Here is a 16834-nt window from a genome sequence, read left to right on the forward strand (position 1 = left end):
AAGAAATGTCACTTCATTGTAATTTCTTAGATGTTCTGACATTTTAAGGTAATTAACCTGTGCTGTATATTCATGATTACATTATGTAGGTTATTAACTGTGTATGTAGATTAGAGTATTATAGCTTTATAATTACTGTACGTGTTAATGCTTAATTTTAAGGTTTCTTTAACTCATATTATGAAAGCTGGATTCTGAACATTTTCTGTTGTGTGAAATCCTCACTGGGTGTGAACACATTAACTGAACAATGTTAACATGACCGACTTTTTTCATGTAAGTGAAATCCGCTTGTGTTTTATTGTAGCAATGGGGTTAAACATGGTTTATTCATGTTAGTTAACTTCGGTTAATGATATTGTATTTGGTCACAATGATTATTTAAAAGCCTCTCAACTTGACCTGATCGTATACCACACTTACATTCTTATACATACAAGCACAGTTATCAGTGTGTCTAAGCTGGTGGTTGTAGATAAATTACACATGGAGTGATGTAAGGCTCAGCACCACCATCATCAGTTCTTTGTAAGTGTGCAGTTTATTCTTGATGACATTATGTAGGTTATTAACTGTGTATGTAGATAATAGTATTACAGCATTATAGTTACTGTATATGATAATGTTTAACTCATATTATGAAAGCTTAATTCTGATCATTTTCTATTACAGTGTGGTTTGTCAGTGCGTTAATCATTAATAAATAAAATCTGTCAGTACTGGTAAAGTAAATCACTGTAGCATTAAAGTTGATAACGTCTTACTTCTGAGGTGTAAATACTGTAATGTGAAATCCTCATTAGGTGTGAACACATTAACTTAACAATGTTAACAATGACTGGTTTTATTTTATTTAATGTTATTGAATTCCACTTTAATTTTGATTACCAGAAATGCACTGGTACTTGGTTTATTCATCTCACTATTCCTGATGTGATACCCAAAGTGGCTGTTGGAGAAATTAAATCCATGTAGTACCAGAATCAAGAATCAAGATATGCTTCAGAGACTAGTACAGAGAAAATGGAGCTCACTGTGTTCATCAGTTTTGCTGGAACACTTTGGGGACATACTGTACACATGGCTGTGATGTCCAGGTGTCCTGTACTGTATATTAAACAGCTACAGAGAACTTGGAGAGGGTTGAGTAGCTACCAGTAATATGTGTCACTAATATTGACACGTGTACGTTATGGAACAGTGTGTTATGTAGTAGATGTTATGGCCAAAGTGGACAAAGTCTAAAGGAATAGATAATAATTATAGTGGAAAAAGTGTAGATGTATAAAAAAACAATTTTTTTAACTCAAAATAATAATGTGAATTAGATTAAATGTGCTCAAATAGTGTATGAGTGTTTGTTTACTCCAACATATAGTAACATTTTACTGGGAAGACTGGGACTTGTGGTAGTGCTCAGGAAGAATCTAGAATAATACATAATCATGGAAAAAAACAAGTCAGAAGCTTAGTTTCAATTGAGACTGATTTTATTGATCCAAATTATAACAGATTATAATCTGAAAATGTCAAAAGATTAGTCACATTGGGTGAAACTATAGAAACAGTGGGATACAACAAATTGGTATCACTTGTTGAGCATTATGAAGCCGAAGCGATTGATGTTAGACCCAGAACCTCCTTGGATTCCTACGCATTTCCCAGATTCAACTTGAACTTTCACTTCTGGTTGCAGCTGACCACTTGTCATGGTTGCAAAGAACTGATTCCCCAAATTTGTCGTGAATTTGATGGCACCCAGATGTGTACCATCTTGATTTGGTGAAAGTGAAATGGAGGCGAATTTCTCATAATATTTAAATGTAAACTCTTGCGGAATGCCATCAGAAACACCACACAGATAGGACCGGCCATCAGTAAGCCACACCTGCACGGCTTTTATCCACACATCTCCTTCCCAAACCTTGATCTGGTTCACGCAGGATCCATCATTTATGCCACTAAAAGAGAATGATTGTCCTCCATTTCCACCAACTTCAACAACACTGGACATCTTGTTCTTAACCTTAAAAAGAAAAATTTCAAAATGGATGAAAATAGTTCTTCTGATAAATAGGCATGTTTAAGATGAATTGTGGTTAAGATAATAAAATGCCTCAAGCATGAGCTACTGCTGATATTATTTGCTGATTCAGCTCATTAAGCTTCATTAAAAGACTGTATTATTAGATGTCTTTATGTATATTAATGGCCAGATTATTGTTTTACAAAAGGATGCCATCCTCTGTGTTCTAATAATCTGTTCGATTACATCACCCACTTCCTGTTAGCACCATATAAAAAACACATGTGCTAGCATGTCAGTGTGAAACTTTAGACATGTGTAAGTTCTGAGTTGTGTTATTGTGGAAAGCTTCATCATGTATGATGCTGTCTTGCCTTTATGTATTTGCCAAGTCTTTAAATGTTTTCTATCTGTCTTTGATACGTGGTGTTTAAAGTGTTTCCTCTCCTCATCTCAACTCTTGGTGTAAAGAACCTCACTCTGTGTCTGAGACCCCTATGTTACACCGTCACTAACATTTAACTTTGGGATCAACAGACTTTTTTTTTAATAAACACAGAAGTGGATGTTAACTGTCATAATTCAGAACTCTGAGACCCAAAGAATTTATTGACATCATCATGTACAGAGTTGAGTTATGGACGTCTTGTGAGAATTTATTAGTGAAATTTCATCAGTATTCAGTATAAAATATAAACTAATAAACAAGGTGTAATGTGATAAAGTGGAGTCCTACAGAGCTTTATGTCTCTTATACCACACCAATTTACTTTAACAGTACTAACACATTTTATTTATTAATGATTAACGCACTGACAAACCACACTGTAATAGAAAATGATCAGAATTAAGCTTTCATAATATGAGTTAAACATGATCATATACATTAACTATAATGCTGTAATACTATAATCTACATACGCAGTAATCTACATACACAGTTAATAACCTACATAATGTCATCAAGAATAAACTGCACACTTACAAGGAACTGATGAAGCAGGTGGCAAGAAATGTCTTCTTTAAAAGACGTCTTGTGGATGAGACAGAAGCTTCATGCTCTCTTATTTATATCGAATAAAAAGGGTGGTCCTGGACCTTACACCACACTTCCAAGTAATAAGTGTGTGTGTGTGTGTGTGTGTGTGTGTGTGTGTGTGTGTGTGTGTGTGTGTGTGTGTGTGTGTGTGTGTGTGTGTGTGTGTCCACGCTGTTGGTTGGAAATCAGATTTCACATGACTTTCACCTCTCAGTGTTTAATTTCCTTAAACTGTCAGGAAGAACAATAATGTGGTTTATTATTTAGTGAACATTCCTTTGTGTCACTCAACCTTGTGATGACATCTTAACACGGAATCATGTTTTCTGTAACAGATACAGTGGAATTTTTCTCCAAACCACAAAACATTTAGTCTGTTTATAAAAAGTATGAGAAATCTACAATGTCTTCTCTGTTGCATCCATTGGAAGCTCTATAGGCTTTAGATCAGGGCTCTGGAAATGTTCTATCAAAAAGCATTTTAAGTTGCCTTCAAACCATCAAAAGGTCTGCTTCCAGTCCCAGAAAATGTTTCTAAATGCTGGATTAAACCTTATCCAAGTTCTCTGTAATATAATTTAATAGTTTAATATACAGTACAGGACACCTGGACACCACAGCCATGTGTACAGTATGTCCCCAAAGTGTTCCACCAAAACTGAAGGTAAAGTGTTGTCTATAATATGTAGGATTACATTTCAGTGTAACTAAGAGGCTTATACCTGTTCCTGCATCTCAATGCTCCTGTGTACAAAGCCAGTTCCATGAAGATCTCCATGATGTGTTGGAGGTTGGAGTGGAAGATCTCGAGTGTCCAGAGCCCTGAATCTGAATGAGTGATACTTTTGGTTGATTATTTCCTCCCAATCTCAGCACAGAAATGTAAACCCTGAGCTCTCATCCTGGTGCAACGTGTTTTATGCTTGCGTCTGGTTTCTTTAAAAAGATCATTCAATAAACAGATTGTTAACACGGCTGTCTGTCTCAACATCCTTCACTTCTTTTAAAGCACAAAGCATTTTTGAATCATATATTTTAAATAAACTGGATTAATTTCTTGGACAGCATTAAGAACTTCCCCCTTTATAATGAAAACAAACCCATTTTAGCAGGTTATATGTTTCCAGTGAGGTTCTATCATTCTTTAATAAGAGAAGATATTAAATGTGTGTCTGATCGACTGAAGAGACATCAGAGTGGGGATGATGATGGTAACACATGGCACATAGAGGAACATATTAAAGGAATCCATATGAGCTGCTTAATAAACCTGGTGTGTTGCCAAACCTATAAAACAAATGAGAAATGAACGGAATATTTACACACATATAGCATTAAAAATTTATTTATCACATGAAACTAAGTAAAGCTGGAATTATTAAGGAATAAAACAATCACTGATGGAAAAATACTCATACATGAATCTAGTCTTTTCACCTTCAGTTTGATTTTCCTATAACAGCACATTGTTATAATAAACAGACATTTTAACAATATTTTATACTTAAATTTGAGGGTATTTCTTACACTATAACAGCTATAAATGGTCATCCCTTAACCTCACTTTCTTCTTCTTCTTCTAAATTTGTATGTTTCATATCATGAAAACCTAAACATTGTTGAATTTAGCAAAAACAAATGAGAACAATACAGGATAATAAAATATAGCAAATGAAGGCATATTGTTAAGATTATGTGATCACCTGATCTATAACACCTAAATCTGAGTAACTGGAAATGATCCACAACTTACAAAGACTATTCTATGCTCAATTAATCAGTCACCTCCAGACAACAAGGTTTATTTTACACAGTTCCTTAAAACGAACCTTTCCTGTTACATTGCTAATACCTACACTTTTCTTACTTGTGTCTTCAGCAATCATCTTTGTTATTTTGCTCTTTATGAAACTGAAGACTTCTGGAGAATATTTATTTTGTCAAAGGTACATTTATTGGTCACACAAAGGAACATGAAGTACTAAATGGCTCCATTGTGCATTTATAAGCTTTACATTTACATTTACAGCATTTGGCAGACGCCCTTATCCAGAGTGATGTAAATAAGTGCTTAAATCTCTTACATTGAATACATTAATGCTGTCTCACTAGGTTACATACTTAAGATACCATGAGTTTAAAACATTTTTTTCAAAGTTACAATGAAAAAGTATCAAAGGGTTTTTTTTTTTGTTTTGTTTTTTTTTTAATGCAAAAGATAGGGAAATAAGTGCTAGTTGAAGTGTTTTCTGAATAAGTTTTGAAAATATCCAGTGACTCAGCTGTCTGGACCTCTAGGGGAAGTTCATTCCACCACCTTGGTGCCAGAACAGAGAAGAGTCTTGTAGTATACTTGTCTCTTACCCTGAGAGATGGTGGAACCAGTCGAGCAGTGCTGGTAGATCGGAGGGTGCGGGGTGCAGTGCGAGGAGTGATGGAGGAGTAAGGGCTTTGAGGTAAGAGGGAGATGGTCCATTTTTGGCTTTGTAGGCCAGCATCAGTGTTTTGAGTCTGATGCATGCAGCTACCGGAAGCCAGTGGAGGGATCGCAGCAGCGGGGTGGTATGCAAGAACTTTGGCAGGTTGAAAACAAGCCGGGCAGTTGCATTTTGGATCATTAGCAGATTGCGTTCATAGGTAGACCTGCCAGCAGTGCATTGCAGTAATCCAGTCTAGAAATGACAAGAGACTGAACAAGTACCTGAGCAGCCTGTGTGGACAAAAATGACCGAATCCTTCTAATGTTGTAGAGTAGAAACCGACATGAGCGCGTCACATTAGCAACATGAGAGGAAAAGGACAGTTGATTGTCCATGGTTACCACAAGGTTGCTAGCTGTGGCTGAAGGGGAGATCAGATCGTTGTGCAAGGATATAGCAAGATCATGACCTGGGGATGAATCACCTGGAATGAACAGCAGTTCAGTTTTGCTAGGATTGAGCTTTAAGTCATCCATGATGATATTTCTGCCAGACATGCTGAGATCTGTAGAAGATAGAGAAGATAAGTTGTGTATCATCAGCATAGCAGTGGTAAGAGAATCCAAGCGAGGAAAAAACTTCACCAAGAGAGTGATTATACAGGGAGGAAAAAAGAGTACCAAGTATTGAGCCCTGTGGGATGCCAGTGGAGAGTCTGCGTGGAGCAGATGTCACTCCCGTCCATGTTACCTGATATGAGCATCCTTCCAGGTAGGAAGCAAACCATTCCCAATCTGATCCGCAAATCCCAAGACTCCTGAGGGTGGATAAGAGAGTCTTGTTGTTGACCGTATCAAACGCTGCTGAAAGGTCAAGGGGGATAAGGACGGATGAGAGTTTGGCTGATCTAGCATCATGCGGTTTCTCAAAGACATCCAAAAGGGCTGTCTCTGTGGAATGAGCTGCTTTAAAGCCAGACTGGTTGGGATATTGGAGGTTGTTCTGTGAGAGAATTTTTGAAAGAAACGAGAGAAGTGATAACGATCTGTAGTTACTGGTGTCTGATGGATCCAGAGCAGGTTTCTTTAGGATGGAAATAACCCTAGCTCTCTTTAAAGCAGTTGGTACCTGACCAGATGCTATGGATCTATTGATGATAGTGGTAATGAAGGGCAAAAGGTTTTGCGAGATGGTCTGAAGCACAATGGAAGGGAGTGGATCCAATGGGCAGGTGGTAGGATTGCAGGACTGGATGAGTTGTAAAATCTCTTCTGCTGCTACATTTGAGAAATGTGACAACGATGGTGTAGGGGAATCTATACTCTGAGATGTAAGTGCAGTCGGGGCTGAAGTAAAGGTCCGACAGATTTCTTCAATCTTCTCCTGGTAGAAAGAAGCAAAGTCTTCTGCAGTCAGGGAGGATGAAAAAGGAGGAGCCAGGGGTTGAGCAGAGAAGAGATGATGATGTGGAATTTCCGAGAGTCATTTGAGGAAGCTTCAAGCTTTTCCTTGTAGAAGGAAGTCTTGGCAGAAGTCACATCTGAAGAGAACTTGGCAAGGAGTGTTCAGTAAGAATCAAGATCTGCATCAAGTTGTGATTTCTTCCACTTTCTCTCGGATGATCTTACCTCTCTTCGATTGTTGCGCAGCACATCTGAAAGCCAAGGAGCAAAACAAGAAGTTTTCTTGAGTTTAGTGGACATAGGGCAGAGGAAGTCCATAGTTGAGGAAAGAGATGAAAGGAAAGTATCTGTGGCTGAGTCCAAGGGTAGTGAGGAAAAAGACTCAGGATCAGGAAGAGAAGAAAGAGTGCCAAAAGCTACAGAAGAAGGGGACACAGAGTGAAGGTTGAGGCGGGTAAGAGCGAGGGGGTGAGAGGTAGTTTTAGGTAGGGTAGGGAGAGTGATGGTGGAGGATACCAAGTGATGATCGGAAACGTGTAGTGGGGTAGCAGTCACGTCTGTTGCTGAAGAAGGATGGGTGAAAACCAGGTCCAATACATTGCCTCCTTTGTGTGTGGGGTGTTGCTGTTGAGTGTCAGGGCGAATGAGTCGAGAAGAATCAGGAGGGATGAAGATTGAAGATTGTCAGAGGGGAGGTTGAAGTCACCAAGCACCATCAGAGGGGAGCTATTGGAAGGGAAAACACTAAGTATTGTGTCCATTTCTTCCAAGAAGTCACCTAGGGGACCTAGAGGGCGGTAAACAACAATGATAACAAGGTTGATTGGAGAGGTAACTGAAATGGCATGGAATTTAAAACAGGAGATGGTTAAATGAGACAAGAGGAGAGGTGTGAAGCACCATTTCTTTGACAACAATAAACCTGTACCACCACCCCTGCCTGTTTCTCGTGTTGAGTGAGAGAAAGCATAGGCAGAGGATAAAGCAACTGGTGTAGTAGTGTTCTGTGGGGATATCCAGGTTTCTGTTAGCGCAAGAAAATCAAAGGATTAATGGGAAGTTAAAGCAGAGCTAAAATCAGCTTTCTTTACAGCAGACTGGCAATTCCAGAGCCCACCTAACACCACTGTTTGAAACTTACACAACAGAAGAGAGTAGATGAGGTTACTGGGATTGTGACCTCTGCAGAATAATTCAAATCACATTTTTTTTATTGGTTTCCACCAATTCCAGGATAAAGGATAAACATGAAGATGCAAGATCATATAAGTGACAATAATTCACAACCACATTTCCATCAGAGTAAAAGACACCCTTGTAGGTTCCACTGGTTTTAATCTCCAGCACACTGCCATTATGGCAGGTAATCTTCATGATGCCAGTGAATGAAAATTTCCACCGTATCTGTTACAGAAACCATGATTCCGTGTTAAGATGTCATCAATAGGTTTAGTGACACAAATGAATGTTCAGAAAATAATAAATCACTTCATCATGACTTCTCAGAGTTTAAGGAAATTAATCTCTGACAAAGACCTTTGTATGCTCAATTATGCAGTCACCTCCGAAAAACAAGGTTTACTTTTACACAGTTCCTTAAAACAAACTTTTCCTGTTACACTGTTAATACCTTTACTTTTCTTCCTTGTGTCTTCACACAAAGGAATGTGATCTAAATAGTAAATCGCCCCATTGTGCATTTTAAGCTTTAAGAAAATAACCTCTGGGGGGAAAAAATGTGTGTAATTTATCTACAATCACCAGCTTAGACACACTGATATCTGTGCTTGTATGCATACGTATGTAAGTATGGTATACGATAAGGTCAAGTTGAGGGGCTTTTAAATGTCGTTGTGACCAAATACAATATCTGATGCAGTACACAGTGAATTGAAACGTTTGTCCAGGACCCTGGTGCAGATGATGCAGACCAGACGCTTTTTAATAGAACATTCCCAAAACCCTAATCTAAAGCCTATAGAGCTTCTATCTAATGCAATAGAGAAGACATTGTAGATTTTATATGTTCTATTCTTCCTTTCCTTTCTTCCTTTCTTCCTTCCTTTCTCAAATTTTAAGACAGTTGAAGTGAATAAAGCCCAGTAAACATCCTCTTCTTTGGTTATTAAAAATCCTTTCTGTTGATCAGATGATCGCATGTTTCAGCTTTTTTCAAAGATGTTCAATAGGATTCAGTAGGATGTAGTAACATATAGCTTCTGGAGTGAAATGTTCTGCCAAGTGCCAGAAAGCTTGGTCTCGGTCACAAGGCAACACATTTTGCTCCAGAAACTATTTATTACTACATCCAATGCAGACCAGACGCTTTTTGGTAGAACGTTCCGAGCGCCCTTATCTAAAGTTTGTAGAGCTTTCATGGGATGCAATAGAGAAGTTGTAGATTGTTTGTGACTACATTGGTGTTGGACAGGTTGTGTTTTATTGATCAAATGTGATTTTTTTTTTTAAAACAGGATAATGATGTAATGCAGACCAGATGTTTTTTGGTAGAACATTCCCAAAATGATCTAAAGTCTATAGAGCGTCTATCTAATTTGATATAATCTGATTTTTGATGCTTTATTATAAACAGAATGAAAGTGTAGAAGGTTGGAGAAAAATGCCACTGTATCTGTTACAGAAACTATGAAGGTTTAGTGACACAAAGGAATGTTCACTAAATAATAAACCACATTATTGTGCTATCTGACAGTTTAAGGAAATTATCCACTGAGGGGTGAAAAGCTTGTGAAATCTGAATTCCATCTAAAAGCATGGACACAATAAACATACACACACTTGGTACTTGGAAGTGTGGTGTAAGACACAGCATCACCCTTTTTATTTGGTATAAATTCGAGCGCACAAAGCTTCTGTCTCATCCACAAACTTCTTTTACAGACGTCTTTTAAAGAAGACATTTTTTGCTACCTGCTTCATCAGTTCCTTGTAAGTGTGCAGTTTATTCTTGATGACATTATGTAGGTTATTAACTGTGTATGTAGATTACTGTGTATGTAGATTATAGTATTACAGCATTATAGTTACTGTATATGATAATGTTTAACTCATATTCTGAAAGCTTAATTCTGATCATTTTCTATTACAGTGTGGTTTGTCAGTACATTAATCATAAATAAATAAAATGTGTTAGTACTGGTAAAGTAAATTGGTGTGGCATAAGAGACATAAAGCTCTGTAGGACTCCGCTTTATCACATTACACCATTAATACTGATTTTTGAAATTTTAGCATTAAATTCACACAAGGTGTCCATAACTCAACTCTGTACATGATGATGTCAATAAAATCTTTGGGTCTCAGAGTTCTGAATTATGCCAGTTAACATCCACTTCTGTGTTTATTAAAAAAAAAAAAAGTCTGTTGATCCCAAAGTTAAATGTTAGTGATGGTGTAACATAGGGGTCTCAGACACAGAGTGAGGTTCTGTACAGTAAAAGTTAACATGAGGAGATGAAACACACTTTAAACACCACGTATCAATGACAGATAGAAAACATTTAAAGACTTGGCAAGTACATAAAGGCAAGACAGCATCATACATGATAAAGCTTTCCACAATAACACAAGTCAGAACTTACACATGTCTAAACTTTCACACTGACATGCTAGCCCATGTGCTTTTTATATTGTGCTAACAGGAAGTGGGTGACATAATCAAAGAGATTATTAGAACACAGAGGATGGCATCCTTTTGTAAAACATTAATCTGGCCATTAACATACATAAAGACATCTAATAATATCGTTGTTTAATGAAGCTTAATGACCTGAATCAGCAAATAATATCAGCAGAAGCTCATGCTTCAGGCATTTTATTATCTTAACTACAATTCATCTTAAACATGCCTATTTATCAGAAGAACTATTTTCATCCATCTTGAAATGTTTGTCTTTTTAAGGTTAAGAACAAGATCATGTCAATCGTCACTGTTGTTGAAGTTGGTGGAAATGGAGGAGAACCATTCAGTTTTATTGACCTGGAAACTGGATCCTTGTTGCAAGCGATCTCGGTTTGGGAAGGTGATTTGTGCATAAACGGCGTGGAGGTGTTGCTTACTAATCAACTGTCCAAACAGTTTGGTGATGCCACTGGAGTTCAGAAAAAGTTTACATTTCAAGATGGAGAGTATTTCGCCTCCCTTTCACTTTCGCCAAATCAAGATGGTAAACATCTGGGTGCAAGTTTTGTGAAAGAGTTCTATGCAAGTGCGACAAGTGGTCAACTGCAACCAGAAAAACAAGTTGATGTTGCCTCTGGGAAATGTGTAGGAATCCAAGGACGTTCTTCATCTGGCATTGATCGCTTCGGCTTCATGATGCTCAACTAGTGATACCAATGTGGTGTATCCCACCGTTTCTATAGTCTCACCCAAAGTGACTAATCACCCAAATCTCATATATTAAATCATTTGAATCGATAGTGTATGTGTTTGAGGTTATCTTAGTTTGATTGTTTTTCATATTAGCTTTTCATAATCAATTCTTTTGGTTGTTTTTTTTTTCCAAACCTGTTAACCAATAAAAAAAGTGATTTGATTTATTTTGCTGGTCCAGACAATTTATACCGCTAGTCTACCAGTGGTGCAAGACTAAGACATCTCATTTTGTTATGTTTAGCTCTAGTTTGACATTTTCAGATCATAATCTGTTATAATTTCCATCAATAAAATGTCTTAATTGAAACTAAGCTTCTGACTTGTTTTTTCCATAATTATGTATTATACTAGATTCTTCCTGAGCACTACCACAAGTCCCAGTCTTCCCATTAAAACATTTCTATATGTTGGAGTAAACAAACACTCATATACTACTTGAGCACATTTAAACTAATTCATATTATTATCTTGACTTAAGAATTTTTTTCTATACTTATACACTTTCTCCACTATAATTATTATCTATTCCTTTAGACTTTGTCCACTTTAGCCATAACATCTACTACATAACACACTGTTCCATAATGTACACATGTCAATATTAGTGACACATGTTACTGGTAGCTACTTAACCTTCTCCAAGTTCTCTGTAGCTGTTTAATATACAGTACAGGACACCTGGACATCACAGCCATGTGTACAGTATGTCCCCAAAATGTTCCAGCAAAACTGATGAACACAGTGATCTCCACTTTCTCTTCATTGGTCTCTAAAGCATATGTACCCTCAACACCAATTGTTAATTCATATCTTGATGTTGGTAGGAAATGGATTTAATTTCTCCAACAGCCACTTTGGGTATCACATCAGGAACAGTGGGATAGACAACATCGGTAAGATCAGCAGTAAGATGAATAAATCATGTACAAGCCCATTTCTATAATAAAATACCAGGGAATTCAATGACATTAAATAAAATAAAACTAGTCATTGTTGACATTGTTAAGTTAATGTGTTCACACCTAATGAGGATTTCACATTACAGCATTTACACCTCACATTTAAGACATTATCAAGTTTAATGCTAGTGATTTACTTTACCAGTACTAACAGATTTTATTTATTAATTATTAACAGACTGACAAACCATACTGTAATAGAAAATGATCAGAAATAAGCTTTCATAATATGAATTACACATTATCATATACAGCAACTATAATGCTGAAACTATAATCTATAGTGGTGTAATTTATCTACAACCACCAGCTTAGACACACTGATAACTGTGCTTGTATGTATAAGTATGTAAGTATGGTATACGATCAGGTCAAGTTGAGAGGCTTTTAAATACAATACATCTGATACAGTACACAGTGAAATGAAACCTTTGTCCAGGACCCTGGTGCTTCATACAGACACCGGCCTACATGAGACAATCTAAACTAATGTCGATTAATCTAATTTATCGACATAAAGATACAGTGCAAACAGACAATATAATAAACTATAATACAGATATATAAATACAGCACCATTTAAATAGACATGGTCATTCTGTACAAAAAAAAAACTGAAGTTTAACTGAAGTTAACGAACATGAATAAACCATGTTTAACCGAATTGCTATAATAAAACACGAGCGGCTTTCACTTACATTAAAAAATAGCTGGTCATGTTAACATTGTTAATTTAATGTGTTCACACCCAATGAGGATTTTGCATGACAGAAAATGTTCAGAATCGAGCTTTCATAATATGAGTTAAGGAAATTATAAAGCTATAATACTCTTATCTACATACACAGTTAATAACCTACATAATGTCATCATGAATATACAGCACAAGTTAATTACCTTAAAATGTCAGAACATCTAAGAAACCACAATGTAAGGAATTTTCATCTGTCGCCTGGACAGGGTAACTAAATTCAGCCTTCTCCACCTCTGCTCGGTTTCTGGTTCCCGGTGAGTACTCTGGGACGTCTCAATGAACACACTAGTCAAAGTCTTTCAGAGAGAAGTTCCAAAGTTTATTAAGGAATATAAAAAACAGGAAATAAAACAGGATATAAAACAGGATATAAAACAGGAATATATAGACGTACTAGAAGAAGGATGGCGTAATGTGTGTGTGCAGAGCTTAATGCTAGTGTCCACAAAAGCTGTCTTGGCCGTTATCTCAATGTAGGAACCTCCCAGCCAAAGTATCATGTCTCTTACAACTCCTTTCGGTGTTGCAAGTGTGATACGTGCATCGCAGGGGGTCCCACTAAGGTGGGTAGGGGGTTAAACTAAGGTCAAGGCATCTGTGTGTATGTGTAAGATAGAGAAGGAATGTTTATGTGTGGGTGTGTGGAAGAGTGTGTGTGAGAGAGAAAGAACAATGTACCCTATACAGAAAGTCTCCAACATTACCAGAAAAGATTGTTTTATACAATCATTCTCACAATTCCCCTATTTTATCCATGATAAACATATAATGGATAAACAACTAATATATGATTATTTATCTTTCTCTGGAAGCCGGGCTAAACGAGTAATCACTGTTACTGCAGTCCTGGCCTGGGCCAGACACTCAGTCATTACTCAGATACTAAATACATACATTATCTATTTACCTTGCATAGGAATAGGATAATACTCTGATACTCTGGGGATATGTTGATACCCAGAAATCATACGATATAACATTGATTGAAGACATTGAAGAATACAAGGGCCACAAAGGCACAATAAAAGCAAAATAACCAGTACAGGAACAATCATAGACAAATATGGAGTCCACTGACCAAACAAAATATACCACAATCCCCACCCAGTGCGATCTCCTTTCTCATCTTCTTTAATGGCCTCAGTCGTCTTACGCATTTTCTCAACTGCCTGTCCTATCTCTCCATGGGCATCATCATGATCGGGTATAAATGTGCAACAGCTGTCACCTACAACAGCGCAGACACCTCCTTTTTCTGCAAGGAGCATGTCTAAGGCCATGCGGTTTTGTATGGCAGTCAAACGAAGAGCAGTGAGCTCTGAACGAACTCTCTCCACAGCCTGGAGTGTTTCATTAGCGAAAGTAGCTAAACGATAGTGAGTAACCTCGATCTGATTCCGTAACTGGGTAACACCATATTGGGGAAAGATGGCATCCCAGAACTTAGCAACTTTATTTTTTTAATTGATGTTCACGGGGTGGGAAGGCTGGATCATTTGTAGACCTTTTGTGACGAACATTATGGGTGCAATTACCCTTGACTATAGATACGTGTGAAGCAAATTGTGTGACTGCACATGTTCCTGGCCCAATCAAGAGTTAGGTTAGTATATACATGTTTTCCACACACCCAATACCAAACTAGAGGCAGTCCCAAAGAGGCGTTGCCCGGATGTAACATCGAACAGGTCAGATTTGCAGGGCAGGTACAATTATCAGTGTATTCATAGAATGTATGATTACAGATGCTTGGCAGATTTCTTCCCAGAAAGTAAGAACCATTTCCAGTAAAACAAAAAGGGAATTGAAACTTGTCAGGATGATAGCTCTGCATAGTAGTTCTAGACTGATACAGGGAAATACTATTCCATTCTTTAAGAAAGAATTTTAAACGCCAGCGAGAGTCCTCTTGCCATAAGGTGATTCATTATAATGTATCATCACTGGTGAAGAACATGTCGACGAATTAATACATTGATTTTTCATGCAAGCAAATGTATATACAGATAATAACTCAGTTATGTTATTAGATTTAGTATTAACGCCGTACTCCCAACAGATATGGGCAACTGCGCGCATACATATCAGGATTCATTAGTGTGTTGTCGTGCTGTCCAGTTAGCGAATTGCCAGAAGGTGTTGTCATGAGGATGCGCTTGGATGGGTAACCCTGTCCCAAGGCAGATGATCAAGATGAGGAGGATGACAACCACACTGGTCACTAGTTGTGTGTCCTGTGCTCAACTGGAGGTGGTCGTTCAGTTTTCTCCAGCCTTTTCCATCACCTTCTGCACCTTCCGAAGAGCCGGCAATAAAGGGTCCGTTGGGTGATTGCTGAGCGTCGTGGAGTGATGATAGGAGAAGCCAGGAGGTTGAAGACACCTTCTAGAAAACTCATAGAAGAGTTAAAAGGCTGTATCTCTGTAACATAAAGAAAATGGTGTTACACAGAGAATACTTTTATGCATTCAAAGCGGAGTCGACCCCTGGAGGACATCTCTTCAGAGTGATGAAAAAGGCACTTGAGCTTGTGCCGCTTGTTTAGCTACCCGGTCCGCCAGAGAGTTACCTCTGGCCTCAATAGAATTATCACGTGTGTGTGCTTTAGTTTTGACAATAGCTAAAGAACGAGGGAGATGGCAGGCAGTGATGAGGTCCTGCACCAGTGAAGAGTGGGAAATCAGTTTCCCCTCGGCAGAGCGGAAAACACGTGTTTGCCAAATTCGTCCAAAATCATGGGTGGCACCAAAAGCATAACGTGAATCAGTGTAAATTGTTACATCCTTACCCTCAGAAAGAATACACGTGTGAGTTAGAGCAAAAAGTTCAGCTGCCTCTGCAGACATAAAAGGTAAAGAGTAAGCTTCAGCAACAGCATCAGGCAGAGCACACACAGAACATACACACAGAAAGTGACCATCATGTGGCTTTGAACAAGAGCCATCAACAAATAGCAAATAGCCTGTATTTAATGGAGTGTATTCTAAATCACTGCGAATGCTAGTAGAGTGAATGATTTCAGCACAGCAATCATGCGGAATGTCATGCAGTGTGGCATCCTGAGTCCTAAGTAGACATGCAAGAGCGTGACCTAACATATCTAATGAGGAGGTGGCTTTAATTTCCAGATTACTGGTTGAACATAAAATAGTTTCATAACCTGAAAGTCATGTGCAGTCATGTGTTGAGTCTGTAGGTTCTGAAGGACCTGTTTTACCTGATGTGGTGAATGTAAGATCAGGGGATGAGACAGGACAATTTTCTCAGCATCTAGTACCACCACAGCACAGGCGGCTACAGCCCGGAGACACGCAGGTAAGCCCTGGGCAACAGTATCAAGTGTTTTAGACAGGAATGCGCATGGTCTCATGCCCCCCATGCTCCTGGGCCAAGACAACAGAGGCAGTGCCCTCATGCTCGCAGGCATAGAGATGGAACTCTTTCGCATAGTTCGGGAGCCCCAGAGCAGAAGCGGAACATAAAGCCGTCTGCAGAGCCTCATATGCTTTGAGCATTTCAGGAGTCCATGTTAACAGATGTTGCATTGGGTCCTTGTGGGAGATTGCAGAACGAAGGCATTTGTCATAGTAAGAACAGTCAGGTATCCATTGACGGCAGTAGTTTATCAGCCCCAGGAAAGCCATGAGAGCGTGTTTTGTGTCAAGATGCCGTGTGTTGAGGATTACCTGTATACGATCTTGAGAGAGTTTTTTTCTGCCTTGTGAGAGTTCAAACCCCAGATACTTCACTGTAGGCAGACAGAACTACAACTTGGGTTTTGAAACCTTGAAGCCTTTTGAAGCTAGATGGCGAAGGAGGCGGAGGGAGGCTTGT

General features: G+C 38.2%; 2 protein-coding genes and 1 long non-coding RNA gene across 18 annotated transcripts in view; 2 read left to right on the forward strand and 1 right to left on the reverse strand.

Annotated features, from left to right (window-relative positions):
• The window catches only part of LOC113651616 (aerolysin-like protein), a 382868-nt gene that overhangs the window by 349564 nt on the left and 16470 nt on the right, over positions 1 to 16834 (forward strand). For 12 of the 16 annotated variants that reach the window (XR_007137837.1, XR_007137839.1, XR_007137840.1 and 9 more), the window contains one exon: positions 9790 to 10253. The exons of 2 other annotated variants lie outside the window; for them this stretch is intronic. The gene's annotated coding sequence lies outside the window, so the exon portion shown is untranslated. Of the gene's footprint in view, positions 1 to 9789; positions 10254 to 10810; positions 11565 to 16834 lie in introns of those variants that run through there. 2 more of the 16 variants (XR_007137845.1, XR_007137836.1) reach the window with 1 other exon arrangement.
• The window catches only part of LOC113637471 (aerolysin-like protein), a 55395-nt gene that overhangs the window by 26616 nt on the left and 11945 nt on the right, over positions 1 to 16834 (forward strand). The window lies entirely within an intron of this gene.
• On the reverse strand, positions 1473 to 3379 carry LOC113637501. The gene is made up of 2 exons (XR_007137861.1): positions 3012 to 3379; positions 1473 to 2026 (listed from the first exon to the last, which is right to left on the reverse strand). It is a non-coding gene; the product is annotated as an uncharacterized LOC113637501 (long non-coding RNA).

The sequence above is a fragment of the Tachysurus fulvidraco genome, chromosome 15, assembly GCF_022655615.1.
Source record: "Tachysurus fulvidraco isolate hzauxx_2018 chromosome 15, HZAU_PFXX_2.0, whole genome shotgun sequence".
Classification (NCBI taxonomy): domain Eukaryota; kingdom Metazoa; phylum Chordata; class Actinopteri; order Siluriformes; family Bagridae; genus Tachysurus; species Tachysurus fulvidraco.